This window comes from Pseudophryne corroboree, chromosome 11, assembly GCF_028390025.1.
Source record: "Pseudophryne corroboree isolate aPseCor3 chromosome 11, aPseCor3.hap2, whole genome shotgun sequence".
Classification (NCBI taxonomy): domain Eukaryota; kingdom Metazoa; phylum Chordata; class Amphibia; order Anura; family Myobatrachidae; genus Pseudophryne; species Pseudophryne corroboree.
This window is the reverse complement of record NC_086454.1, coordinates 178,424,344-178,451,787: the sequence shown is the minus strand read 5'-3', so window position 1 is coordinate 178,451,787 and position 27,444 is coordinate 178,424,344. Positions and strand designations below refer to the sequence as shown.

The 27,444-nt window shown below is 40.8% G+C and overlaps 10 non-coding genes across 10 annotated transcripts; all 10 read left to right on the top strand.

The window, feature by feature from the left end:
- Nucleotides 1-4,771: 4,771 nt before the first annotated feature.
- TRNAS-UGA (transfer RNA serine (anticodon UGA)) lies at nt 4,772-4,853 on the top strand. Its single transcript has one exon. It is a non-coding gene; the product is annotated as a tRNA-Ser (tRNA).
- An 871-nt stretch (nt 4,854-5,724) lies between these two features.
- Nucleotides 5,725-5,806, top strand: TRNAS-UGA (transfer RNA serine (anticodon UGA)). The gene has a single exon. It is a non-coding gene; the product is annotated as a tRNA-Ser (tRNA).
- Nucleotides 5,807-6,925: 1,119 nt separating this feature from the next.
- Nucleotides 6,926-7,007, top strand: TRNAS-UGA (transfer RNA serine (anticodon UGA)). Its single transcript has one exon. It is a non-coding gene; the product is annotated as a tRNA-Ser (tRNA).
- An 8,080-nt stretch (nt 7,008-15,087) lies between these two features.
- TRNAS-CGA (transfer RNA serine (anticodon CGA)) lies at nt 15,088-15,169 on the top strand. The gene has a single exon. It is a non-coding gene; the product is annotated as a tRNA-Ser (tRNA).
- An 870-nt stretch (nt 15,170-16,039) lies between these two features.
- Nucleotides 16,040-16,110, top strand: TRNAR-GCG (transfer RNA arginine (anticodon GCG)). The gene has a single exon. It is a non-coding gene; the product is annotated as a tRNA-Arg (tRNA).
- A 2,223-nt stretch (nt 16,111-18,333) lies between these two features.
- TRNAS-UGA (transfer RNA serine (anticodon UGA)) lies at nt 18,334-18,415 on the top strand. Its single transcript has one exon. It is a non-coding gene; the product is annotated as a tRNA-Ser (tRNA).
- Nucleotides 18,416-19,534: 1,119 nt separating this feature from the next.
- Nucleotides 19,535-19,616, top strand: TRNAS-CGA (transfer RNA serine (anticodon CGA)). Its single transcript has one exon. It is a non-coding gene; the product is annotated as a tRNA-Ser (tRNA).
- A 1,867-nt stretch (nt 19,617-21,483) lies between these two features.
- TRNAS-UGA (transfer RNA serine (anticodon UGA)) lies at nt 21,484-21,565 on the top strand. Its single transcript has one exon. It is a non-coding gene; the product is annotated as a tRNA-Ser (tRNA).
- A 1,458-nt stretch (nt 21,566-23,023) lies between these two features.
- TRNAL-CAA (transfer RNA leucine (anticodon CAA)) lies at nt 23,024-23,106 on the top strand. Its single transcript has one exon. It is a non-coding gene; the product is annotated as a tRNA-Leu (tRNA).
- Nucleotides 23,107-23,766: 660 nt separating this feature from the next.
- On the top strand, nt 23,767-23,848 carry TRNAS-UGA (transfer RNA serine (anticodon UGA)). Its single transcript has one exon. It is a non-coding gene; the product is annotated as a tRNA-Ser (tRNA).
- The last annotated feature ends 3,596 nt before the right edge of the window (nt 23,849-27,444 follow it).

Genomic DNA, 27,444 nt, shown 5'->3' with positions numbered 1-27,444 from the left:
TTATTACATAGCTGCAAGTATCCAGTTGTACTCCCAGAAACTGAATTTTTTTGTTCTGGTTCTAACTGGGTCTTCTCACAGTTTATCAGCCAGCCATGATTCTGAAGAATCTGTAATGTCTTGTCCAATGCCACCATCACCTCTGCTTCCGATCCCTAACATATTAGCAGATCGTCCAGATATGACCAAATTGCCACCTGTTGATTTCTTATGACCGGCAGGAGTGATGTAAGGACTTTCGTGAACACCCTTGGTGATGTCTTTAGACCAAACGGAAGGCAAGTAAACTGAAAATGCTTTCCGAGCCCGCAGAATCTTAGATACTTTCTGTGATAACTGGCTACAGGTACCTGAAAATAAGCATCCTTTAGGTCTATGGACCCCATAAAATCTTTTCTCCTTACCCCTATCAGAATTGACTTTAGGGTTTCCATATAAAATTTTCTTGTTTTTATGAATCTGTTTAGGCGTCTGAGGTCTAGAATAGTTCTGAACTCCCCAGGGTTCTTTTTTTTTATTAGGAATATTCTTGAGTAGAATCTGCTTCTTATCTGGAACTTTGGGACAACCTCCACTACCTTTGCTCTGATCAATTTCTTTAAACTGTCCCTTAGGGCTTCTAATTCTGGAGCCAGAGAAGGTGTTTCTGATACCAGAAAATTGTTGTCATCTGGAACTACCGAAAACTCTATTCTGTAACCATTGGCTATGACATCCAACACCCACGTATCTTGAATTGACTCTCTCCAATGACTGCTAAATTCCCGAAGTCTGCCCCCTACTGGAATGGAGTCCAGAACTCCACAATAGTTATTGTCTGCGACCTCTTCTGTAGGACTGACGAAAGGATTGACGATTTGTCCCTGACGAATACCTGCCAATGTAACCATGACCTGGCCTATATCTCCTGGCCTCTTTAAATTGTTGCCTGGAGTAGGGAACAGGAAATCTATTCCTTCTATCTTGAGGTTATTTTGCTGATTTACCTCCTGATATTTTCTGTATAATGGCTTACAATTTATTGCCAAATAACAATGATCCTTCAAATGGTAAAGACACCAGTCTATTCTTGGAAAGGATATCTGCTGCCCACAGTCTAAGCCACAGAGCTCTCCTTGCCATTATTCCTGCTGCCATAGACTTTGCAGCAAAATTTAGAACATCTAAGGATGCCTCACACAGATATTTTACTCCTTTCATATAAAAATTTTTCAACAGACATTACCTTGACATTTTCTCCTCTAAGTCTGTAGACATTGCTGACCCCAGACTCTTAATGCTCTGGATACTGAAGCAACTGCTACACCTGACTTTAATGACACCCCTCAGGAAATATGTAGCTTTTTTAGGGCACTTCCCATCCGTACCGTCCCTTAGAACTGCACCATCCTCCAACAAAATAGTAGTCTTTGAAACTACCTCAGCAACTGCAGCATCAATTTTAGGTACCATACACCAGTTTAAAACCTGCTCATCCTCAATAGGAAACATACGGTCAGTCTTTTTAATATTACCAAGCCTTTTATCAATATTTTGCCACTCTTAACTGACAATGTCTTTAATGCTTTGTGAACTAGAAACTCCTATTTTTTTTTTTTTTTAACACTCTGCAAACAGTACATCTTCATCACCACATTTTCCTTCAGGCTCTTTATAATTCATAGTCTTATAAATATTCTTTAACAGACTGTCCACCAATTCAAATGTGAATTTCCTATACTCCTCCTGATACTCGTCATCATAACTACAATCATGTGAGACTGAATCCTCCACTGAATCAATGCTAGTCAAAGACCTAGACCTTTTACTTCCCTGCAACTCAGACAGCTGCTGCTTGGTAACAAACGAGCTCTTCATTCACTCTTTCAGATTCTGTATTTGTCTGGACTGATTAGAGTCACTGGCCTCATTTCTAGTGCAATCTTCACAGAATTTAGTATTCTCCACAGAAGAGAAGATTTTATCACAGGCAGCACACTGAATTTCCTTGTGCTTCTTTTTAGTTTTATACATCCTCTTCTTAGTTGGAGGCACACTATAATACTGGTATTATAACCTACTCTAACACTATATTATATAATATAATATAACATATATATATGCCCTCTATGAGGACTTACCTCTTTAGGGCAACAGTTGGCTTTGGGGAAGAAGGCTCCTCCATGATATTGCTGCTGGTATGCACAGGAACCTGCCCAGCCATTCAGGGAGACACTGCAGTCTGAATCTCTGTGTGCAGTGCCATTTTTTTTTTTAAACAGCTCCTTATCATAGAGCTGCAGCACTTGTGCAGAGCTTCCCTCTAATCCTCCAGGGATGCCTGCCACCCAGCACTTCCGCCCGCCAGCCGCCACTGTTGAGCGCTCCCTTCCACCCGCCAGTGCGTCCCTTCCCCTAGCCGCACTTCCACCCACACCACGGAATGGGGAGAACGCAAGCACAGGGGAAAAGTGGTATGTGCACTATGATGCGGCGATGCAGAGAGGCCTCTATACAAAAGCAGGCTGCGGGCAGACACCTTAAGCTGTTTAGTGGGGAATTACTCATACCGCCCCTAGCACACTTTGCCACTCTTCCCAGGGAGCCACCCTCTTCCAGTATAAAGCAATAACCGCAAACTGGGAATATTAGAGGTAAGCCTAAAAAAAAAAAAAAACAACAAACACTACTCTGCTCTAATAGGAGACAGGAAAAAAGACTAGGGAGGAGGAAGAGGAGGGTCGCTTTATACCCAGAGTGGGCGGTACTTAGCTGCTGAAAAAAAAAAAAAACTACCTGTCTAATTATAGGAGGATGGATACAATCCCCCAGAGTAATGGCTGCCATGAAGGAACGCAGAAGAAAATCTCAGACAGTGTGTTCCTGCATTCTATGTACATGCTTAAGACCTTGTATAAATGATTCCCAGTGGCAACTTGTGCATGCAGATTCTTTCTATCTGGATTTACAGCTGTAGAGATGTAATGAAAGGTAAGAAAAAAATGTCTGGTAATCAACAAACTATTAATTGTGCAGTGTCAGTTGTTATAATTCCAAACTTTATTAAGGAATAGACCAATGTAAAACCTAATATATTTTAAATGATTATTATTTGATAAAATGTCCGTAAAATGTGCAATATGGTTCATGAGCACTGGTGTTGGCATGGTGTGATGTTAAAGGCTCCGATTTCGAATTTATTTAGTACAAGATCAAAAGTCCTTGACACTTATATTTGACCCTTAAACTATACTAGCTATTATATTTCACAAAGTTTATATATTAATATTGAAGCAAATTAAAATAAAATGCATCAGATATTTCTGCCAACAGGAAAAATGTTTTGATTTCCAAGTAGCACTATCCAATCGAGGTCAGGTAGTTGTGACCGAGTGGTTGAGGCAATGGGCTTGAAATCCATTGGGGTTTCCCCATGCAGGTTCAAATCCTGCCATCTGCGTACTGCTTTTTATGCATGTAGAAAGCTAAGCTCATTTGTCCTTGATAACTTTCTTTTCCATTAAACTAAATCAGCTTTTACATTTTCCAAATTTTAACTTAATGTAAAAGCTACCAAAAAATGAAAACATTGATTTTGCACACAGCTTGTCAGTGAAACAACATTAAGGTAGTTGTGGCCGAGTGGTTAAGGTGATGGACTCGAAATCCATTTGCTTTTCAAGCTGGTTTGAAAACTAAATGCATTCAAGATGAAGAGAATCAAAGCATGTTATGTTTAAGAATTGAGTTATCAAACTCAGCTTAGCTCACCTACATATATATCCTGTTTTACAATGGACTTCTTTTTAAACCAGATAATCTCAGACAGTGTCTTCCTGCATTCTATGAACATGCTTGTGACCTTGTATAAAAGTTTCCCAGTGGCAACTTGTGCATGCAGATTCTTTCTATCTGGATTTACAGCTGTAGAGATGTAATGAAAGGTAAGAAAAAATGTCTGGTAATCAACAAACTATTAATTGTGCAATGTCAGTTGTTATAATTCCAAACTTTATTAAGGAATAGACCATAGGTTCTCAAACTCAGTCCTCAGGACCCCACACAGTGCATGTTTTGCAGGTAACCCAGCAGGGGCACAGGTGTATTAATTACTCACTGACACATTTTAAAAGGTTCACTTGTGGAGCTAATTATTTACTTGTGGTTCTGCGAGGAGACCTGCAAAACATGCACTGTGTGGGGTTCTGAGGACCGAGTTTGAGAACCTGTGGAATAGACCAATGAAAAACCTAATATATTTAAAATGATTATTATTTGATAAAATGTCCGTAAAAATGTACAATACAGTTCATGAGCACTAGTGTTGACATGGTGTGATGTCAAAGGCTCTGATTTCTTATTAATTTAGTACAAGATCAAAAGTCCTTAACACCTAAATTTGACATTAAACTATACTAGCTATTATATTTCACAAAGTTTATATATTAATATTGAAGCAAACTAAAATAAAATGCATCAGCTATTGCTGCCAACAGGAAAAATGTTTTGATTTCCAAGTAGCACCATACAGTCGAGGTCAGGTAGTTGTGGCCGAGTGGTTAAGGCAATGGAACTTGAAATACTTTGGGGTTTCACCGCGCAGGTTCAAATCTTGCCAGCTACGTATTGCTTTTTATGCATGTAGAAAGCTAAGCTCATTTGTCCTTGATAACTTTATTTTCCATGAAACTAATGTAGCTTTTACATTTCCCAAAGTTTAATTTTATGCAGGAGCTACCAAAAAAGGAAAACATTGATTTTGCACACAGCTTGTTAACGAAACAGCATTAAGGTATCTGTGGCTGAGTGGTTAAGGCGATGGACTTGAAATCCATTGGGGTATCCCCGCACAGGTTCAAATCCTGTCAGCTACGGTTGCTTTTCAAGCTGATTTAAAAATGAAATGTATTCAAAATGAAAAGAATCAAAGCATGTTATGTTTAATAATTGAGTTATCAATCTCAGCTTAGCTCACCTACATATATATCCTGTTTTACAATGGACTTCTTTTTAAACCAGATAATCTCAGACAGTGTATTCCTGCATTCTATGTACATGCTTAAGACCTTGTACAAATAATTCCCAGTGGCAACTTGTGCATGCAGATTCTTTCTATCTGGATTTACAGCTGTGGAGAAGTAATGAAAGGTAAGAAAAAATGTCTGGTAATCAACAAACTATTAATTGTGCAGTGTCAGTTGTTATAATTCCAAACTTTATTAAGGAATAGACCGTAGGTTCTCAAACTCAGTCCTCAGGACCCCACACAGTGCATGTTTTGCTTGTAACCCAGCAGGTGCACAGGTGTATTAATTACTCACTGACACATTTTAAGAGGTCCACTAGTGGAGCTAATTATTTACTTGTGGTTCTGCAAGGAGACCTGCAAAACATGCACTGTGTGGGGTTCTGAGGACTGAGTTTGAGAACCTGTGGAATAGACCAATGAAAAACCTATTATATTTAAAATGATTATTATTTGCTAAAATGTCCGTAAAATGTACAATACAGTTCATGAGCACTAGTGTTGGCATGGTGTGATGTTAAAGGCTCCGATTTCTAATTAATTTAGTACAAGATCAAAAGTCCTTGACACTTATATTTGACCCTTAAACTATACTAGCTATTATATTTCACAAAGTTTATATATTAATATTGAAGCAAATTAAAATAAAATGCATCAGATATTTCTGCCAACAGGAAAAATGTTTTGATTTCCAAGTAGCACTATCCAATGGAGGTCAGGTAGTTGTGGCCGAGTGGTTGAGGCAATGGGCTTGAAATCCATTGGCGTTTCCCCACGCAGGTTCAAATCCTGCCATCTACGTACTGCTTTTTATGCATGTAGAAAGCTAAGCTCATTTCTCCTTGATAACTTTATTTTCCATGAAACTAATGTAGCTTTTACATTTCCCAAAGTTTAACTTAATGAATAAGCTACCAAAAAAGGAAAACGTTGATTTTGCACACAGCTTGTTAATGAAACAGCATTAAGGTAGCTGTGGCTAATTGGTTAAGGTGCAGGACTCGAAATACATTGGCGTATCCCCACACAGGATCAATTCCTGTCAGCAACGTTTGCTTTTCAAGCTGGTCTAAAAACGAAATGCATTCAAGATGAAGAGAATCAAAGCATGTTATGTTTAAGAATTGAGTTATCAATCTCAGCTTAGTTCACCTACATATATATCCTGTTTTACAATGGACTTCTTTTTAAACCAGATAATCTCAGATAGTGTCTTCCTGCATTCTATGTACATGCTTGTGACCTTGTATAAATGTTTCCCAGTGGCAACTTGTGCATGCAGATTCTTTCAATCTGGATTTACAGCTGTAGAGATGTAATGAAAGGTAAGAAAAAATGTCTGGTAATCAACAAACTATTAATTGTGCAGTGTCAGTTGTTATAATTCCAAACTTTATTAAGGAAAAGACCATAGGTTCTCAAACTCAGTCCTTAGGACCCCACACAGTGCATGTTTTGCAGGTTACCCAGCAGGTGCACCGGTGTATTAATTACTCACTGACACATTTTAAAAGGTTCACTTGTGAAGCTAATTATTTACTTGTGGTTCTGCGAGGAGACCTGCAAAACATGCACTGTGTGGGGTTCTGAGGACCGAGTTTGAGAACCTGTGGAATAGACCAATGAAAACCTAATATATTTAAAATGATAATTACTTGATAAAATGTCCGTAAAATGTACAATACAGTTCATGAGCACTAGTGTTGGCATGGTGTGATGTTAAAGGCTCTGATTTCTAATTAATTTAGTACAAGATCAAAAGTCCTTGACACCTAAATTTGACATTAAACTATACTAGCTATTATATTTTACAAAGTTTATATATTAATATTGAAGCAAACTGAAATAAAATGCATCAGCTATTGCTGCCAACAGGAAAAATGTTTTGATTTCCATGTAGCACCATCCAATCGAGGTCAGGTAGTTGTGGCTAAGTGGTTAAGGCGATGGCCTTGAAATCTATTGGGGTTTCCCCACGCAGGTTCAAATCCTGCCAGCTACATACTGCTTTTTATGAATGTAGAAAGCTAAGCTCATTTGTCCTTGATAACTTTATTTTCCATGAAACTAATGTAGCTTTTACATTTCCCAAAGTTTAACTTAATGTAGAAGCTACCAAAAAAGGAAAACATTGATTTTGCACACAGCTTGTTAGTGAAACATCGTTAAGGTAGTTGTGGCCGAGTGGTTAAGGTGATGGACTCGAAATTCATTTGCTTTTCAAGCTGGTTTAAAAACGTAATGCATTCAAGATGAAGAGAATCAAAGCATGTTATGTTTAAGAATTGAATTATCGGGGGCGTGGCCTAGCCTGCAAGCTGAGAGGAAGCCTTCTTTGTGAGCTCCTGCTGGTCCCGCTCATAAAACCTATTTAAAACCTGTTTCACGGGTCCCCAAACACCTCTGTACTGGACCGCCTGCCCCCCTGACCACTAAGCACCAGAGGGGCTCGGTTGCGGAGCCGGGGAGCCCTTATCAGGGCTTCTGCAGGTTGCGGCCTTCCCCTCCTCAAGAAGCCGGGGCCTCGATTTGAGAGTGGAGCCGTCGGTCCGCTGGACCTGGTGCGGCGATTCTGCGGACCCCCTCCCCCACCTGAGCGGCGCTCCCTGGCACCCAAGAGCTCACCCATCAGGCACTGACCCTCACAGGAGACCGGCGTCCGGACAATCTGCGGGTGGTGAGAGCCGGGACGAGTGTGACTGGCGGCCGGCGGCCATCTTGTGGTTGGCGCCGCCCGGACTTTGAGCTCTGCTTTGCCGATCCCCGGCCTCTCCGGGCGCCTGCCCTCCGACCCCCACCTCACACATCCTTACAGGACAGATCTCCCCCCCTCACTGGCGGGGATTAACGACCCGGGGACCTCCGGAGGATCCGTGTCTCATTCACAGGCGGCGGCCATCTTGTGACTGGCACAACTCTCTCCTCACTCCATAGCTAGAAATGGCTGTAACTCTAGCTCCCTCTTGTGGCGACTTTTAGATTAGACAACTCACAGCCACTATAAATATATTTCTATACTTCTGCCTTTTCTCATGTCTCCTGTTTAGCGGCCGGAGGGGAGTCATCATATTACACCTTGAAACAACAGGTGCGAACTTTAACAGCCCTGCCGCCATCTACCCGGAGGCTTTCACCCTGCAGAAAGCTGACCCTGCACCCCTGCTGGAATAGGTGCTGCTGCGATCACCTCTATCTCGGAACCTGCTACCTACTGCTGTGACCCCTGAGGTACCCAGATATTCTCTCGGCTGGGAGACCTCCTCTTATTCTGTTTGCTGCAGGATTACAACACTTGGGAGCTGCTTTGCCCACTACTCCTGGACCACACACCGTGTTGATTATCTCAGCTGCTCCTATCACTATAAAACCAGCTCTCCCCCTACTGCCTTCTGGCATATCTGACTCTCCGGCTGACGGCTTCGCTCCACCTGCTCCACCCATAAACCCATGCCGGCTTCTACACCTGTGTGACATTTCTCCTCGCCCATGTGCGCTGTTCACGGACTGATGCCTTCCGGTCCTGAGCTATTACTCGTTGGGATGTAACCTGTTATACTTCCCCCTTCTTTTTCCTCTCCATGTGACCTCATTATAGCCTACTCCTCGCGTGAGGCGACTCCTACTGTATAAATCGGTCCTCCGTTGCCCGCTTATTTTTATGGAAAAATTTCTCATACCCACCCCGATGTCAATTGCTAACCCCGCCTCTACAACCCGAGGCGATACTGTGTGGGGACACTCGTCTGATTCAGATTGCTCTGTCACCCGTTCCAGGTCCTTACAAAAACGCAAGTCTGCTCCGGCCAGTAAGCCTCCCAAAATGAAACCTGCGGATATTGCTGCGGTGCTGGGCCCTCTGCTAGATGAAAAACTGGCGGGCATTAGAGAAGCTATCGACTCTACTCTATCCAAATTAACTCAACACTCTGGCCGCTTAGATGACGTCGAACAGAGGGTGTCTACCCTGGAGGATGATTTGCATGCAGCACAACTCACCATTAATTCACAGCAAAGTGACATTTCGGATCTGACCCAGAAGCTAGATGATTTGGAGAATCGCGGACGCAGAAGTAATCTCCGGGTGGTGGGTATCCCCGAATCGGTCAAAGGCCATGAGTTACTTGACCTTCTTTCTAACTGGATACCGCAACAACTGGCCATGGATCTCAAAGGTGCCCCTCTGGCTATTGAGCGGGCACATAGAATCGTCCCTGAACGTAAAACAAACTCTGGTCGCCCTCGCCCGGTGATCATGAAAATCCTTAATTATGCCGACAAAGCTCGACTCCTAGACCACTACCGGAAGACGGATAGCTTAACCTACAACGGAGATCGGCTCTTGATATTTCAGGATTTTTCCACCATTGTCGCTGCTAAACGCAAGGAGTTTGCCCCGTTGTGCAAGCAACTGTTTAATGCCAAAATCAAATTCTCTCTCCTGTACCCGGCCCGGCTGCGGGTCTTCGAGGACGGCAAGCCGTTGTTCTTCGACGACATAACACTCGCCAAGGCCCACTTCTCGAGTTTACCCACTTGACTGTTGCACTGTTATTATTGCTTGCATACATGTTTTTCTCTCTTATGTTTTTCTCCATCTGTAGGTCACGTGGAGAGGAATAATTGCGCAGCTCTGTGTATACAATGAGCTGTAAATTTTCTTGTTTTTCTTGTTTGTTTTTTATGTTACTGTTTAATATTGTTGGTTGCACCTGCCGGACCTGCCGACCCCGATCCTCCATGGGTCAACCCCTTCCCGCTCGCTGGGACGGGCAGGGGCCCTACTTTACCTCTAGTATATTTTTTCTTGCATTCCCATCCATCGGTATAGGCTGATATAGCTGACCCTGCTCCTACTCCCCCCGCCGCCGCGGAGGATACCCCACTCCTTGCCTTCAATATAGTATCATGGAATGTGGAGGGCCTTAACGCTCCAGTGAAGCGCAAGAAAGTGCTCTCCCACCTCCACCGTTTGACCCCTCACATCACCTTCCTACAGGAAACACATTGGCTGGACGATCCCCGTAACACTCTACGTGCCCCCTGGATCGGGGATTGTATCTCGGCCCCTTATTCTAATAAGACCAGGGGAGTTGCCATCCTTTTTCACAAGTCCCTACAATATTCGATACGCAGAAGGTTTCTCGATCCTAATGGGAGATTTATTTTGCTAGATGTGATTATTGATAATGTCTTGTATACTCTCCTTAATCTATATGCCCCAAATGTCTCTCAACAGGATTTTTTTGCAGTTGTCCTACAGAAACTTTCTTCTTGGGGGAGCTCTAATCTAATCCTAGGAGGAGATTTCAGCACGGTCATCGATCCGTCCATGGACAGGTCTGGGGTGAGTACTTCATCCTCCAAATCCGGCTGTGATCTTCTTTCCTCCCTCTGTTCACAACTTGCTCTCTCCGACCCTTGGCGTATCCATCACCCTCTTCTTCGTGATTACTCTTTCTACTCTCACCCCCACTCTACGCACTCCCGTATTGATTATATTTTCTTATCCCGACATCTCTTCCCTAAAGTCACTCACACATCGATTAAAAATATTATTATCTCAGACCATGCCCCTATTATGATTTCTCTTAAGCTTGCGTTGCCCCAATGCTTTTCCAAATGCTGGCGATTCCCTGCTTATCTTACTCACTCTGAGGATTTTCTCTTACACCTTAGACACACTTGGCACACTTACGTTGCTGATAATTTGACCCAGGCGGAGGATGTCTCACTGTTCTGGAGCGCCTCTAAAGCTGTTATCCGGGGCCACATTATCTCATACGTAAATTCTAAACGCAAAACATTTAACTCCCGCCTCCATGAGCTAAGCTCCCTTCTCACCTCAACCTATAGAACGTACAAGCGTTCCGACACTCCCGCACATAAAGAGGCATACCTGACTGCTAAACAAGTATATGATACCTTCCTAACAGAGCAGGCCCAGACACGATATGATTACCAGCGGAACAAATTTTTTAGATGGGGTAATAAATCGGGCAGACTCTTGGCAAACCTCGCTCGGGGACCCCGCACGCGCACATGGGTTGAGGTGGTTAAATCTTCAGACACTATTATATCAGATCCGACAGCCATTTGCGCTGAATTTATGCAGTTTTACAAATCCCTATATACAGCAGAGCCAGATAACGTGGAGACAGGTGAATCCTTTTTGCATGACGCTCAGCTTCCTGTCCTCTCTCGAGATGACAGGGACCTTCTCGAGATGTCTATAACTGAGGAAGAGATACTCACAACTATCAAATCTTTACCAAACGGCAAGAGCCCAGGCCCCGATGGCTTTGGGGCTGAATATTATAAATTACTTAATGCTGAACTCACACCCACTCTAGCCAAATTATATAATCATATCTTTACCTCCGGAACTATACCCTTATACTTCAATGAGGCACGGATAATCGTAATACCCAAGCCGGGTAAAGATCCCTCCCTCGTGGGTTCCTATCGCCCTATCTCACTTCTTAACCAAGACTTCAAATTGCTTACCAAACTAATGGCCAACCGTCTACAGTCTTGTCTGCCTCATCTCATTTCCCCGGCCCAGTTAGGCTTTATTAAAGGCAGAAAATCTGTACAAGGTATTAGATCGGCGATAGCTGCTATTTCCCATACCCGCCTTCATAATTTGGAAGACAATATTCTTATTAATCTAGACGCCGAAAAGGCCTTCGATAAAATCGCTTGGCCACACCTTTTTAGAGTGCTCTCCCATCAGCAATTTGGCACTAATTTCTGTAGTCTAATGCGGACCCTCTGCACTGCTCCGATGGCCCAGGTGGTAGTTAATAATGTGGCCTCCTCTTCCTTTTTTCTTGAGAGAGGCACCAGACAAGGATGCCCTCTCTCCCCTTTGCTTTTTAATTTGGCCTTGGAACCTTTTATTCGTTATATCCAACTGCTACCTGGGTTTAGAGGCATTGTTGTTGGAGATCGCGTACTCAAAGTTATAGCCTTCGCAGATGACCTACTTATATGTACCTCTGACCCTAAACGCTCCCTTCCTGTATTGGTAGAGGCAATTGACAGATTTTCGTCTTTTGCTGGCTTCTCCATTAACTTTGCCAAGTCTGAAGCCCTGGCCATATTTGGCCAGGCGAGACTGGGTTGGATTAGACCCTTCCCGTTTAGATGGGCCCCCTCGCATATCACCTTTTTAGGAGTGGCTCTACCACAACATCTCTCCACCCTCTATGCACGTAATATTACCCCGATCATACATAAAATACAGACTGAACTTAGCCTATGGCAAAACCTTCCCCTTAATATGTTAGGGAGATGCAACCTGTTTAAAATGGCAAGCTTCCCGAAACTCCTGTATATTCTCCAAATGACTCCCATTCTTCTCACTAACTCCGACTTTTCTTTACTTAATACCTTGCTTTCCAAGTTTATATGGAACCGTAAGCGCCCCAGGATAAGTCTAAAAAAAATGTCGCAATCGGTGCGCCAAGGGGGTGTAAACCTACCCAACATTAAACAATACAATCTAGCGTGCTTACTACGTTTCGCTATGGATTGGCTCAGTGGCAACGATGTATTCACAGATACCAAGTTAGAATCTCAGCTTTGTGCTCCTCTCTCTCTTGCTTACCTCCTACATGCCCGGCCCTCTCAAATAAAATCTTCACAATTTGATAACCCGCTATTGTCTTCCACTATTAGAGCGTGGAAAATGGCTAGGAAAGCTCTTGGTCTCAAATATTATTACTCAGTATCTCTACCTTTGCTTGGAAACCTGGAGTTCCAAAATGGTACTGCCTCTTTGCCTTTTGGTGCTTGGTGCTCCTCTGGTTTAAAGACTCTACGTAATCTGATGACACCTACTCATACTCCTTTGCCATTCCAGGAGGCTATTGAGAAATATGCAATTTCACCCCTGCATGGATTTTACTACTCCCAGGCTATACATTATCTTACATCCGTTCTCCCTCACCTCACGGGAAAAGACTTTGTTAACCCCTTAGACTCCCTATTACGCTCCAACACATACTCCATATCTTCTATCTATGCGCGCATCCGCACTGAACTGGACCCCCACACTGATTTTCCTGATCTAGCTAAATGGATCTCCCAAGTTCCTACACTCACAGTAGACACCCTATTAGATACTTTTCTTATGACCCTTAAACTAATACCGGCTAGTATATATCAGGAAATGGCCTATAAACTGCTACACAGGGCATATATTTCGCCTAAACAAGGTTTTCTAATGGGTATATCAGATAGGGCCGGATGTAATAAATGCTCAACGGTAGAAGCTGACCTTTTCCATTGTCTCTGGGCCTGCCCTGTCATTCAAAAATTCTGGCATACCTTACACCATTATGGCACCTCAACACTAGGCATCCCCTTTCAATGCACTGCTCCCTGGGCCCTCTTTGGTCATCTGTCGGACCAACCTGGAATTCCACGCACTGATAAAAAATTGATAGTGTTACTTTCAGCAGTGGGGAAAAAAGCTATATTGCAACAATGGATCCATTCTACCTCTCCGACTCTCCCTATGGCTACTTCTAGGTTACTCTTCTTATTTAATATGGACTGGCTGGAGGCCTCTATCCACAAGGAAACCCTGACTCCTGCACTCTTTAAGTGCTGGGATAAATACATTTGTACCCTCCCTCCCCACACTAAACTAGCAATACATAAATGTTTCCAATCTAACTTTTGGTACTCTCTCCGACAACTTGATAACCAAGCTTCTCTAACTGACTGAGCTTCCTATCTTCCCCCCTCCTTCTTCTTCATCCGTACTTCCCTCTCCACACACTTCTTCTTTTCCTTCCCCTCTCTTCTTATTTCTGCTGTTTCTTCCATGGCGGATTGGATGGACACTTCTATGGACGGATCGGTGGCCAGTGGCTCTTGGTAGGTGTTTTTGCTTATTTTTGTTGTAACGTTTTTGTGATGTTCTTTTTTACCTCTTCTTTTTCTTAATTTGAACTGCCGGAATTGAGTGTCAGTTTTTAGTCAGTTATATTCAGTCCCATTCTCAATATATTATAGCCTGACCGCCGCTCTTCTGGTGGTTTACAATTTGTTCTTGTTGATTGTTATGGAAAATTGGAAAATTTCCTCCACCTACTCATATATGCTGTGTACTTTTACCTTTCTTATCTGCTTACTTTGATGTCGATATGTCTGATATGTATGCGGTTTTTCTTTCCTTATTTCTGTACCATGTTTTGGAGGTATTTAATAAACATATTTGGAAAAAAAAAAAAGAATTGAATTATCAATCTCAGCTTATCTCACTTACATATATATCCTGTTTTACAATGGAATTCTTTTTAAACCAGATAATCTCAGACAGTGTGTTCCTGCATTCTATGTACATGCTTAAGACCTTGTATAAATGTTTCCCAGTGGCAACTCGTGCATGCAGATTCTTTCTATCTGGATTTACAGCTGTAGAGATGTAATGAAAGGTAAGAAAAAATGTCTGGTAATCAACATACTATTAATTGTACTGTGTCAGTTGTTATAATTCCAAACTTTATTAAGGAATAGACCAATGAAAAACCTAATATATTTTAAATGATTATTATTTGATAAAATGTCCGTAAAATGTGCAATATGGTTCATGAGCACTGGTGTTGGTATGGTGTGATGTTAAAGGCTCCGATTTCTAATTAATTTAGTACAAGATCAAAAGTCCTTGACACTTATATTTGACCCTTAAACTATACTAGCTATTATATTTCACAAAGTTTATATATTAATATTGAAGCAAATTAAAATAAAATGCATCAGATATTTCTGCCAACAGGAAAAATGTTTTGATTTCCAAGTAGCACTATCCAATTGAGGTCAGGTAGTTGTGGCCGAGTGGTTGAGGCAATGGGCTTGAAATCCATTAGGGTTTCCCAACGCAGGTTCAAATCCTGCCATCTGTGTACTGCTTTTTATGCATGTAGAAAGCTAAGCTCATTTGTCCTTGATAACTTTCTTTTCCATGAAACTAATGTAGCTTCTACTTTTCCCAAAGTTTGACTTAATGTAGAAGCTACCAAAAAAGGAAAACATTTATTTTGCACACAGCTTGTTAATGAAATAGCATTAAAGTAGCTGTGGCTGAGTGGTTAAGGCGATGGACTCGAAATCCATTGGGGTATACCCACACAGTTTCAAATCCTGTCAGCTACGTTTGCTTTTCAAGCTAGTTTAAAAACGAAATGCATTCAAGATGAAGAGAATCAAAGCATGTTATGTTTAATAATTGAGTTATCAATCTCAGCTTAGCTCACCTACATATATATCCTGTTTTACAATGGACTTCTTTTGAAACCAGATAATCTCAGACAGTGTCTTCCTGCATTCTATGTACATGCTTGTGACCTTGTATAAATGTTTCCCAGTGGTAACTTGTGCATGCAGATTCTTTCTATCTGGATTTACAGCTGTAGAGATGTAATGAAAGGTAAGAAAAAATGTCTGGTAATCAACAAACTATTAATTGTGCAGTGTCAGTTGTTATAATTCCAAACTTTATTAAGGAATAGACCGTAGGTTCTCAAACTCAGTCCTCAGGACCCCACACAGTACATGTTTTGCAGGTAACCCAGCAGGTGCACAGGTGTATTAATTACTCACTGACATATTTTAAGAGGTCCACTTGTGGAGCTAATTATTTACTTGTGGTTCTGTATGGAGACCTGCAAAACATGCACTGTGTGCGGTTCTGAGGACCGAGTTTGAGATCCTGTGGAATAGACCAATGAAAAACCTAATATATTTAAAATGATTATTATTTGATAAAATGTCCGTAACATGTACAATACAGTTCATGAGCACTGTGTTGGCATGGTGTGATGTTAAAGGCTCTGATTTCTAATTAATTTAGTACAAGATCAAAAGTCCTTGACACCTAAATTTGACATTAAACTATACTAGCTATTATATTTCACAAAAGTTTATATATTAATATTGAAGCAAACTAAAATAAAATGCATCAGCTATTGCTGCCAACAGGAAAAATGTTTTGATTTCCAAGTAGCACCGCATAATTGAATTCAGGTAGTTGTGGCCGAGTGGTTAAGGCGATGGACTGCGGTTTCCCTGCGCAGGTTCAAATCCTGCCAGCTACGTACTGCTTTTTATGCATGTAGAAAGCTAAGCTCATTTGTCCTTGATAACTTTATTTTCCATTAAACTAAATCAGCTTTTACATTTTCCAAATTTTAACTTAATGTAAAAGCTACCAAAAAATGAAAACATTGATTTTGCACACAGCTTGTCAGTGAAACAACATTAAGGTAGTTGTGGCCGAGTGGTTAAGGTGATAGACTCGAAATCCATTTGCTTTTCAAGCTGGTTTGAAAACTAAATGCATTCAAGATGAAGAGAATCAAAGCATGTTAAGAATTGAGTTATCAATCTCAGCTTAGCTCACCTACATATATATCCTGTTTTATAATGGACTTCTTTTTAAACCAGATAATCTCAGACAGTGTATTCCTGCATTCTATGTACATGCTTAAGACCTTGTATAAATGTTTCCCAGTGGCAACTTGTGCATGCAGATTCTTTCTATCTGGATTTACAGCTGTAGAGATGTAATGAAAGGTAAGAAAAAATGTCTGGTAATCAACAAACTTTTAATTGTGCAGTGTCAGTTGTTATAATTCCAAACTTTGTTAAGGAATAGACCATAGGTTCTCAAACTCAGTCCTCAGGACCCCACACAGTGCATGTTTTGCAGGTAACCCAGCAGGTGCACAGGTGTATTAATTACTCACTGACACATTTTAAGAGGTCCACTTGTGTAGCTAATTATTTACTTGTGGTTCTGTGAGGAGACCTGCAAAACATGCAGTGTGTGGGGTTCTGAGTACCGAGTTTGAGAACCTGTGAAATAGACCAATGAAAAACCTAATATATTTAAAATGATTATTATTTGATAAAATGTCCGTAAAATGTACAAAACAGTTCATGAGCACTAGTGTTGGCATGGTGTGATGTTAAAGGCTCTGATTTCTAATTAATTTAGTACAAGATCAAAAGTCCTTGACACCTAAATTTGACATTACACTATACTAGCTATTATATTTCACAAAGTTTATATATTAATATTGAAGCAAACTGAAATAAAATGCATCAGCTATTGCTGCCAACAGGAAAAATGTTTTGATTTCCACGTAGCACCATTCAATCGAGGTCAGGTAGTTGTGGCCAAGTGGTTAAGGCGATGGCCTTGACATCCATTGCAGTTTCCCCACGCAGGTTCAAATCCTGCCAGCTACATACTGCTTTTTATGCATGTAGAAAGCTAAGCTCATTTGTCCTTGATAACTTTATTTTCCATTAAACTAAAGTAGCTTTTACATTTTCCAAAGTTTAACTTAATGTAAAAGCTACCAAAAAAGGAAAACATTGATTTTGCACACAGCTTGTCAGTGAAACATCGTTAAGGTAGTTGTGGCCGAGTGGTTAAGGTGATGGACTCGAAATTCATTTGCTTTTCAAGCTGGTTTAAAAACGTAATGCATTCAAGATGAAGAGAATCAAAGCATGTTATGTTTAAGGATTGAATTATCAATCTCAGCTTATCTCACTTACATATATATCCTGTTTTACAATGGAATTCTTTTTAAACCAGATAATCTCAGACAGTGTGTTCCTGCATTCTATGTACATGCTCAAGACCTTGTATAAATGATTCCCAGTGGCAACTTGTGCATGCAGATTCGTTCTATCTGGATTTACAGCTGTAGAGATGTAATGAAAGGTAAGAAAAAATGTCTGGTAATCAACAAACTATTAATTGTGCAGTGTCAGTTGTTATAATTCCAAACTTTATTAAGGAATAGACCATAAGTTCTCAACTCAGTCCTCAGGACCCCACACAGTGCATGTTTTGCAGGTAACCCAGCAGATGCACAGGTGTATTAATTACTCACTGACACATTTTAAAAGGTTCACTTGTGGAGCTAATTATTTACTTGTGGTTCTGCGAGGAGACCTTCAAAACATGCACTGTGTGGGGTTCTGAGGACCGAGTTTGAGAACCTGTGGAATAGACCAATGAAAAACCTAATATATTTAAAATGATTATTATTTGATAAAATGACCAATACAGTTCATGAGCACTAGTGTTGGCATGGTGTGATGTTAATGGCTCTGATTTCTAATTAATTTAGTACAAGATCAAAAGTCCTTGACACCTAAATTTGACATTAAACTATACTAGCTATTATATTTCACAAAGTTTATATATTAATATTGAAGCAAACTAAAATAAAATGCATCAGCTATTGCTGCCAACAGGAAAATGTTTTGATTTCCACGTAGCACCATCCAATCGAGGTCAGGTAGTTGTGGCCGAGTGGTTAAGGCGATAGATTTGAAATCCATTGGGGTTTCCCCGCGCAGGTTCAAATACTGCCAGCCACATACTGCTTTTTATGCATGTAGAAAGCTAAGCTCATTTGTCATTGATAACTTTATTTTCCATTAAACTAAAGTAGCTTTTACAATTTCCAAAGTTTAACTTAATGTAAAAGCTACCAAAAAATGAAAACATTGATTTTGCACACAGCTTGTCAGTGAAACAACATTAAGGTAGTTGTGGCCGAGTGGTTAAGGTGATGGACTCGAAATCCATTTGCTTTTCAAGCTGGTTTAAAAACTAAATGCATTCAAGATGAAGAGAATCAAAGCATGTTATGTTTAAGAATTGAGTTATCAATCTCAGCTTAGCTCACCTACATATATATCCTGTTTACAATGGACTTCTTTTTAAACCAGATAATTTCAGACAGTGTATTCCTGCATTCTATGTACATGCTTGTGACCTTGTATAAATGTTTCCCAGTGGCAACTTGTGCATGCAGATTCTTTCTATCTGGATTTACAGCTGTAGAGATGTAATGAAAGGTAAGAAAAAATGTCTGGTAATCAACAAACTATTAATTGTGCAGTGTCAGTTGTTATAATTCCAAACTTTATTAAGGAATAGACCAATGAAAACCCTAATATATTTTAAATGATTATTATTTGATAAAATGTCTGTAAAATGTACAATATGGTTCATGAGCACTGGTGTTGGCATGGTGTGATGTTAAAGGCTCCGATTTCTGATTAATTTAGTACAAGATCAAAAGTCCTTGACACTTATATTTGACCCTTAATCTATACTAGCTATTATATTTCACAAAGTTTATATATTAATATTGAAGCAAATTAAAATAAAATGCATCAGATATTTCTGCCAACAGGAAAAATGTTTTGATTTCCAAGTAGCACTATCCAATCGAGGTCAGGTAGTTGTTGCCGAGTGGTTGAGGCAATGGGCTTGAAATCCATTGGGGTTTCCCCGCGCAGGTACAAATCCTGCAATCTATGTACTGCTTTTTATGAATGTAGAAAGCTAAGCTCATTTGTCCTTGATAACTTTATTTTCCATGAAACTAATGTAGCTTTTACATTTCCCAAAGTTTAACTTAATGTAGGAGCTACCAAAAAAGGAAAACATTGAATTTGCACACAGCTTGTTAATGAAACAACATTAAGGTATCTGTGGCCGAGTGGTTAAGGTGATGGACTCGAAATCTATTGGGGTATCCTCGCACAGGTTCAAATCCTGTCAGCTATTGTTGCTTTTCAAGCTGGTTTAAAAACGAAATGCATTCAAGATGAAGAGAATCAAAGCATGTTATGTTTAATAATTGAGTTATCAATCTCAGCTTAGCTCACCTACATATATATCCTGTTTTACAATGGACTTCTTTTGAAACCAGATAATCTCAGACAGTGTCTTCCTGCATTCTATGTACATGCTTGTGACCTTGTATAAATGTTTCCCAGTGGTAACTTGTGCATGCAGATTCTTTCTATCTGGATTTACAGCTGTAGAGATGTAATGAAAGGTAAGAAAAAATGTCTGGTAATCAACAAACTATTAATTGTGCAGTGTCAGTTGTTATAATTCCAAACTTTATTAAGGAATAGACCAATGAAAAACCTAATATATTTTAAATGATTATTATTTGATAAAATGTCTGTAAAATGTACAATATGGTTCATGAGCACTGGTGTTGGCATGGTGTGATGTTAAAGGCTCCGATTTCTGATTAATTTAGTACAAGATCAAAAGTGCTTGACACTTATATTTGACCCTTAATCTATACTAGCTATTATATTTCACAAAGTTTATATATTAATATTGAAGCAAACTTTAATAAAATGCATCAGCTATTGCTGCCAACAGGAAAAATGTTTTGATTTCCACGTAGCACCATCCAATCGAGGTCAGGTAGTTGTGGCCGAGTGATTGAGGCAATGGGCTTAAAATCCATTGGTGTTTCCCCACGCAGGTTCACATCCTACCAGCTACGTACTGCTTTTTATGCATGTAGAAAGATAAGCTCATTTCTCCTTGATAACTTTATTTTCCATGAAACTAATGTAGCTTTTACATTTCCCAAAGTTTAACTTAATGAATAAGCTACCAAAAAAGGAAAACGTTGATTTTGCACACAGCTTGTTAATGAAACAGCATTAAGGTAGCTGTGGCTGATTGGTTAAGGCGCAGGACTCGAAATCCATTGGCGTATCCCCACACAGGATCAAATCCTGTCAGCTACGTTTGCTTTTCAAGCTGGTCTAAAAACGAAATGCATTCAAGATGAAGAGAAATAAAGCATGTTATGTTTAAGAATTGAGTTATCAATCTCAGCTTAGTTCACCTACATATATACAGTATCCTGTTTTACAATGGACTTCTTTTTAAACCAGATAATCTCAGATAGTGTCTTCCTGCATTCTATGTACATGCTTGTGACCTTGTATAAATGTTTCCCAGTGGCAACTTGTGCATGCAGATTCTTTCAATCTGGATTTACAGCTGTAGAGATGTAATGAAAGGTAAGAAAAAATGTCTGGTAATCAACAAACTATTAATTGTGCAGTGTCAGTTGTTATAATTCCAAACTTTATTAAGGAAAAGACCATAGGTTCTCAAACTCAGTCCTCAGGACCCCACACAGTGCATGTTTTGCAGGTTACCCAGCAGGTGCACAGGTGTATTAATTACTCACTGACACATTTTAAAAGGTTCACTTGTGAAGCTAATTATTTACTTGTGGTTCTGCGAGGAGACCTGCAAAACATGCACTGTGTGGGGTTCTGAGGACCGAGTTTGAGAACCTGTGGAATAGACCAATGAAAAACCTAATATATTTAAAATGATTATTATTTGATAAAATGTCCGTAAAATGTACAAAACAGTTCATGAGCCTTAGTATTGGCATGGTGTGATGTTAAAGGCTCTGATTTCTAATTAATTTAGTACAAGATCAAAAGTCCTTGACACCTAAATTTGACATTACACTATACTAGCTATTATATTTCACAAAGTTTATATATTAATATTGAAGCAAACTGAAATAAAATGCATCAGCTATTGCTGCCAACAGGAAAAATGTTTTGATTTCCACGTAGCACCATGCAATCTAGGTCAGGTAGTTGTGGCCGAGTGGTTAAGGCGATGGCCTTGAAATCCATTGGGGTTTCCCCACGCAGGTTCAAATCCTCCCAGCTACATACTGCTTTTTATGCATGTAGAAAGCTAAACTCATTTGTCCTTGAAAACTTTATTTTCCATTAAACTAAAGTAGCTTTTACATTTTCCAAAGTTTAACTTAATGTAAAAGCTACCAAAAAATGAAAACATTGATTTTGCACACAGCTTGTCAGTGAAACAATATTAAGGTAGTTGTGGCCGAGTGGTTAAGGTGATGGACTCGAAATCCATTTGCTTTTCAAGCTGGTTTAAAAACTAAATGCATTCAAGATGAAGAGAATCAAAGCATGTTATGTTTAAGAATTGACTTATCAATCTCAGCTTAGCTCACCTACATATATATCCTGTTTTACAATGGACTTCTTTTTAAACCAGATAATCTCAGACAGTGTATTCCTGCATTCTATGTACATGCTTAAGACCTTGTGTAAATGATTCCCAGTGGCAACTTGTGCATGCAGATTCTTTCAATCTGGATTTACAGCTGTAGAGATGTAATGAAAGGTAAGAAAAAATGTCTGGTAATCAACAAACTATTAATTGTGCAGTGTCAGTTGTTATAATTCCAATCTTTATTAAGGAATAGACCAATGAAAAACCTAATATATTTTAAATGATTATTATTTGACAAAATGTCCGTAAAATGTACAATATGGTTCATGAGCACTGGTGTTGGCATGGTGTGATGTTAAAGGCTCCGATTTCTAATTAATTTAGTACAAGATCAAAAGTCCTTGACACTTATATTTGACCCTTAAACTATACTAGCTATTATATTTCACAAAGTTTATATATTAATATTGAAGCAAATTAAAATAAAATACATCAGATATTGCTGCCAACAGGAAAAATGTTTTGATTTCCAAGTACAGGTTGAGTATCCCTTATCCAAAATGCTTGGGACCACTGGTATTTTGGATATCGGATTTTTCCGTATTTTGGAATAATTGCATACCATAAGGAGATATCATGGTGATGGGAACTAAATCTAAGCACAGAATGCATTTATGTTACATATACACCTTATACACACATCCTGGGGGTCATTTAATACAATATTTTTAATAACTTTGTGTATTAAACAAAGTTTGTGTACATTGAGCCATCAGAAAATAAAGGTTTCACTATCTCACTCTAACTCAAAAAAGTCCGTATTTCGGAATATTCCATATTTTGGAATATTTGGATATGGGATACTCAACCTGTAGCACTATCCAATTGAGGTCAGGTAGTTGTTGCCGAGTGGTTGAGGCAATGGGCTTGAAATTCATTGGGGTTTCCCCGTGCAGGTTCAAATCCTGCCATCTACGTACTGCTTTTTATGAATGTAGAAAGCTAAGCTCATTTGTCCTTGATAACTTTATTTTCCATGAAACTAATGTAGCTTTTACATTTCCCAAAGTTTATCTTAATGTAGAAGCTACCAAAAAAGGAAAACATTGATTTTGCACACAGCTTGTAAAAGAAACAACATTAAGGTAGCTGTGGCTGAGTGGTTAAGGCGATGGACTCAAAATCCATTGGGGTATCCCCCGCACAGGTTCAAATCCTGTCAGCTACGTTTGCTTTTCAAGCTGGTTTAAAAACAAAATGCATTCAAGATGAAGAGAATCAAAGCATGTTATGTTTAAGAATTGAGTTATCAATCTCAGCCTAGCTCACCTACATATATATCCTGTTTTACAATGGACTTCATTTTAAACCAGATAATCTCAGACAGTGTATTCCTGCATTCTATGTACATGCTTAAGACCTTGTATAAATGATTCCCAGTGGCAACTTGTGCATGCAGATTCTTTCTATCTGGATTTACAGCTGTAGAGATGTAATGAAAGGTAAGAAAAAATGTCTGGTAATCAACAAACTATTAATTGTGCAGTGTCAGTTGTTATAATTCCAATCTTTATTAAGGAATAGACCAATGAAAAACCTAATATATTTTAAATGATTATTATTTGACAAAATGTCCGTAAAATGTACAATATGGTTCATGAGCACTGGTGTTGGCATGGTGTGATGTTAAAGGCTCCGATTTCTAATTAATTTAGTACAAGATCAAAAGTCCTTGACACTTATATTTGACCCTTAAACTATACTAGCTATTATATTTCACAAAGTTTATATATTAATATTGAAGCAAATTAAAATAAAATACATCAGATATTGCTGCCAACAGGAAAAATGTTTTGATTTCCAAGTAGCACTATCCAATTGAGGTCAGGTAGTTGTTGCCGAGTGGTTGAGGCAATGGGTTTGAAATCCATTGGGGTTTCCCCGTGCAGGTTCAAATCCTGCCAGCTACGTACTGCTTTTTATGTGTTAGGGTCTCCTGCCCTGTGCTGCCACGTCGTCATGGCAACCGGGAGACAAGTGCTAGTGGAGTAACCTGAGCGCAGCTGATACTCCGGTTCGGGTCTTTTGCTGTGCAGTGGTTATAGGCTCTGTGCACGGCAGGGGATCCGGTGCTGGTTTTTGTGCTCACAGTCTGTGAGGTCTGAGTGGGGCGTGGACAGCACCTGCTTTATAAGACCTCTTTTCAGGGTAAGCAGATGCTGCTGAATCTTTGTTGGTTAGTCAGTTCATGAACGTTAGCCAGTACTGTGTAGCTTTGTATTTGTTTGTTGCTTACTGCAAATAGGCCTGGGAATTTGGTATTACACTCTGCCAATCCAGACCTAGCAGTAAGACTGGAGTCAGTCGTTTAGCTTGCTGGGGTTCTGTTACTACTCTGTGAACTTAGCAAGTTTGCGGCTGTATTCTAAGACTTGCCTGTCTAATCCTGTCTCACTGTGCTAGGTGTCAGGGGTCAGTTTAGTGGCAGTAAGCTAAAACCTGTGCACTGCAAGTGAGAATTAGGATTGTGGAGATTCTCCTTGTGTCTATCATTCCATCTCTGACCAAGGAGTTTACTGCCACACCCGTTGGTAACCCTTTAGGGTTTTGCTGTTGCCCTTAGCAACAGCATTTCGGGTACTCTACGTATTAAAACACAACATCTTGCTTTTTCCATCTTAGCAGTTCTAATACAAGGGAGATACCCAGTTCCTTAGCCTCTGGGCTTCTCTGTTCACTTTGTGTGTATTTTGTTACCCTATCACCTTCTGTGTACGTTATGTCATATCCCCCAGTTTGTCTGTTAGTCCATCTGTTTTGCATAACAGTTCAAACACCAGTACATTCCTGCAGACACTGGAGTGCATAACAGTTCTGACACCAGTACTTTCCTGCTGGCACTGGTGTGCATAACATATTCAGCAGCCTAATACTCCTGTTGAAATTTTGTGGGAATATGGAGCATACCCCTCAAAATATGTTGCAACAGGTGGTCGATCAGGTGCAGGTCCTGACTCGACAATTTAATGATTTGTCCATTAAAATGCACACCTCCCAGGCTGCTGGCGGAGCTCCCGCAGCAGCAGCACCTGCAGGGGTTAAGGAGCCGAAAGTAAATCTCCCGGATCGTTTTTCTGGAGATCGCTCGCAGTTCTTTTGTTTCAAGGAGAGCTGCAAGCTATACTTCCGGCTTAGGCCTCAGTCTTCTGGGTCGGAGATTCAGCGGGTGGGCATAGTGATTTCCTTGCTACAAGGAGACCCACAGGTCTGGGCATATGGGTTGCAGCCTGACTGTCCGTCGCTTAAAAGTGTTGATGCTTTTTTTACGGCACTGGGCATGTTGTATGATGACCCTGACAAGACGGCCTCAGCCGAGGCTCAGATTTCGATCCTTAAGCAAGGGCGAAGGCCAGTTGAGGTTTACTGTACGGAGTTTCGGAGGTTGGCCCATGATACCCAGTGGAATGACCCAGCCCTGAGACACCAGTACCGAAGAGGTCTTTCTAACCAGATAAAGGACCAACTGGTACAATATCCCTTGCCTGATAGCTTGGATCAGCTCATGCAGTTATCCATCCGGGTGGATAGACGGCTGAGAGAGCGTAGGCTTGAAAGGGAGACTGAGATTTCCTTCCTTCCCAAGGGAACCTCAGACTCTGAGGAATTTTCTGAGGAGCCTATGCAGATTGGGGCTACCCGCCTCTCCTCGCGTGAGAAGACGCGGAGGAGACAGCAGGGGTTGTGTTTGTACTGTGGGAATAAAGGTCATGTGGTAGTATCATGCCCAGAAAAGCCGGAAAACTTCAGGGCCTGAGGGTGATGGGAAATATCCTGTCAGGCCAGAAGTCAGAATTTCCCAAGAAGACTTTTATCATTCCGGTGACCTTGAAGATCCTCGGTCAAACTGTCAAGACTGAGGCCTTTGTGGACAGTGGGGCCGACGGGGTTTTTATGGACCGCCAATTCGCCCTGAAACACTCTGTTCCCTTAGCACCCTTGGCATCGGAAATTGATATTTGTGGGTTAAACGGGGAACCATTATCCCAAGGTAAAATTACCTCTTGCACTAGCCAGATTTCTTTGTTTATTGGAGCCACACACTCTGAAAAATTGTCCTTTTATGTGACTGTCTGTACTTTTGCCCCATTGGTGTTGGGGTTACCCTGGTTAAGGGCCCACAATCCTCAATTTGACTGGGTCTCTGGGGAGATTCTTAGTTGGGGTACTGATTGTTTCAGGAGTTGCTTGAGCCTTCCAGTCAGGCTCTCGCAGCTAAGTTTGCCAGGATTGCCAGGGTGTTATGCAGATTTTGCGGACGTGTTCTCCAAAAAAGTTGCAGAGGTACTACCTCCCCATCGCCCCTATGACTGTGCCATTGATTTGTTGCCAAATGCTAAGCTTCCCAAGAGCAGGTTGTACTCCCTGTCACGTCCTGAGACTCAGGCTATGGCAGAGTACATTCAGGAGAACTTGGCTAAGGGATTTATCAGACCTTCACAGTCTCCAGTTGGGTCGGGGTTCTTCTTTGTGGGTAAAAAGGACGGTTCGTTGCGACCCTGCATCGACTTCAGGGAATTGAACCGTATCACGATTAAAAACTCATACCCACTGCCTCTCATTTCGGTCTTGTTTGACCAGCTTCGTACTGCCACCATTTTTTCTAAGATTGACCTACGCGGTGCGTACAATCTAATCCGAATAAGAGAGGGGGATGAATGGAAGACTGCCTTTAATACCCACTCAGGGCATTATGAATATTTGGTGATGCCTTTTGGGCTCTGTAATGCCCCGGCAGTCTTCCAGGATTTCATGAATGATGTGCTCAGGGAATATTTGGATAGATTCTTAGTTGTATACTTAGATGACATCCTAATCTTCTCCCATTCCCTGGAGGAACATCGGAAGCATGTACGCTTAGTCCTCCAGAAACTCAGAGACCACCGGCTTGGGGCGAAGCTGGAGAAGTGCGAATTTGAAGTTCAGCAAATCGCATTTCTAGGATATATTATCTCCCCAGAAGGTTTCCAAATGGAGGGTTCCAAGGTACAGGCAGTCCTGGATTGGGTGCAGCCCACTAGTTTGAAGGCGCTTCAGCGTTTCCTGGGCTTTGCGAATTTTTATAGACGATTTATCGCTGGATTTTCGTCTATAGTGGCGCCCTTGGTGGCACTCACTAAGAAAGGGGCGGATGTTGCTCACTGGTCTTGTGAGGCTAAAGCGGCTTTTGCCCGTCTCAAAAGGGCATTTGTTTCGGCCAAGGTGCTGCGACACCCAGATCCAGAGCGTCCTTTTGTGGTGGAGGTGGATGCCTCTGAGATGGGTATTGGGGCAGTGCTTTCTCAGATGGGAGTGTCTGATAATCGCCTTCATCCCTGTGCTTACTTTTCCCGTAAATTTTCGCCTGCCGAGATGAATTATGACGTGGGTAACCGGGAATTGTTGGCTATTAAGGATGCACTCGAGGAGTGGAGACACTGGCTTGAGGGGGCTAAGTTTGTGGTCTCAATTCTCACTGACCATAAGAATCTGGCATATTTAGAGTCAGCGAAGCGTCTCAATGCCAGGC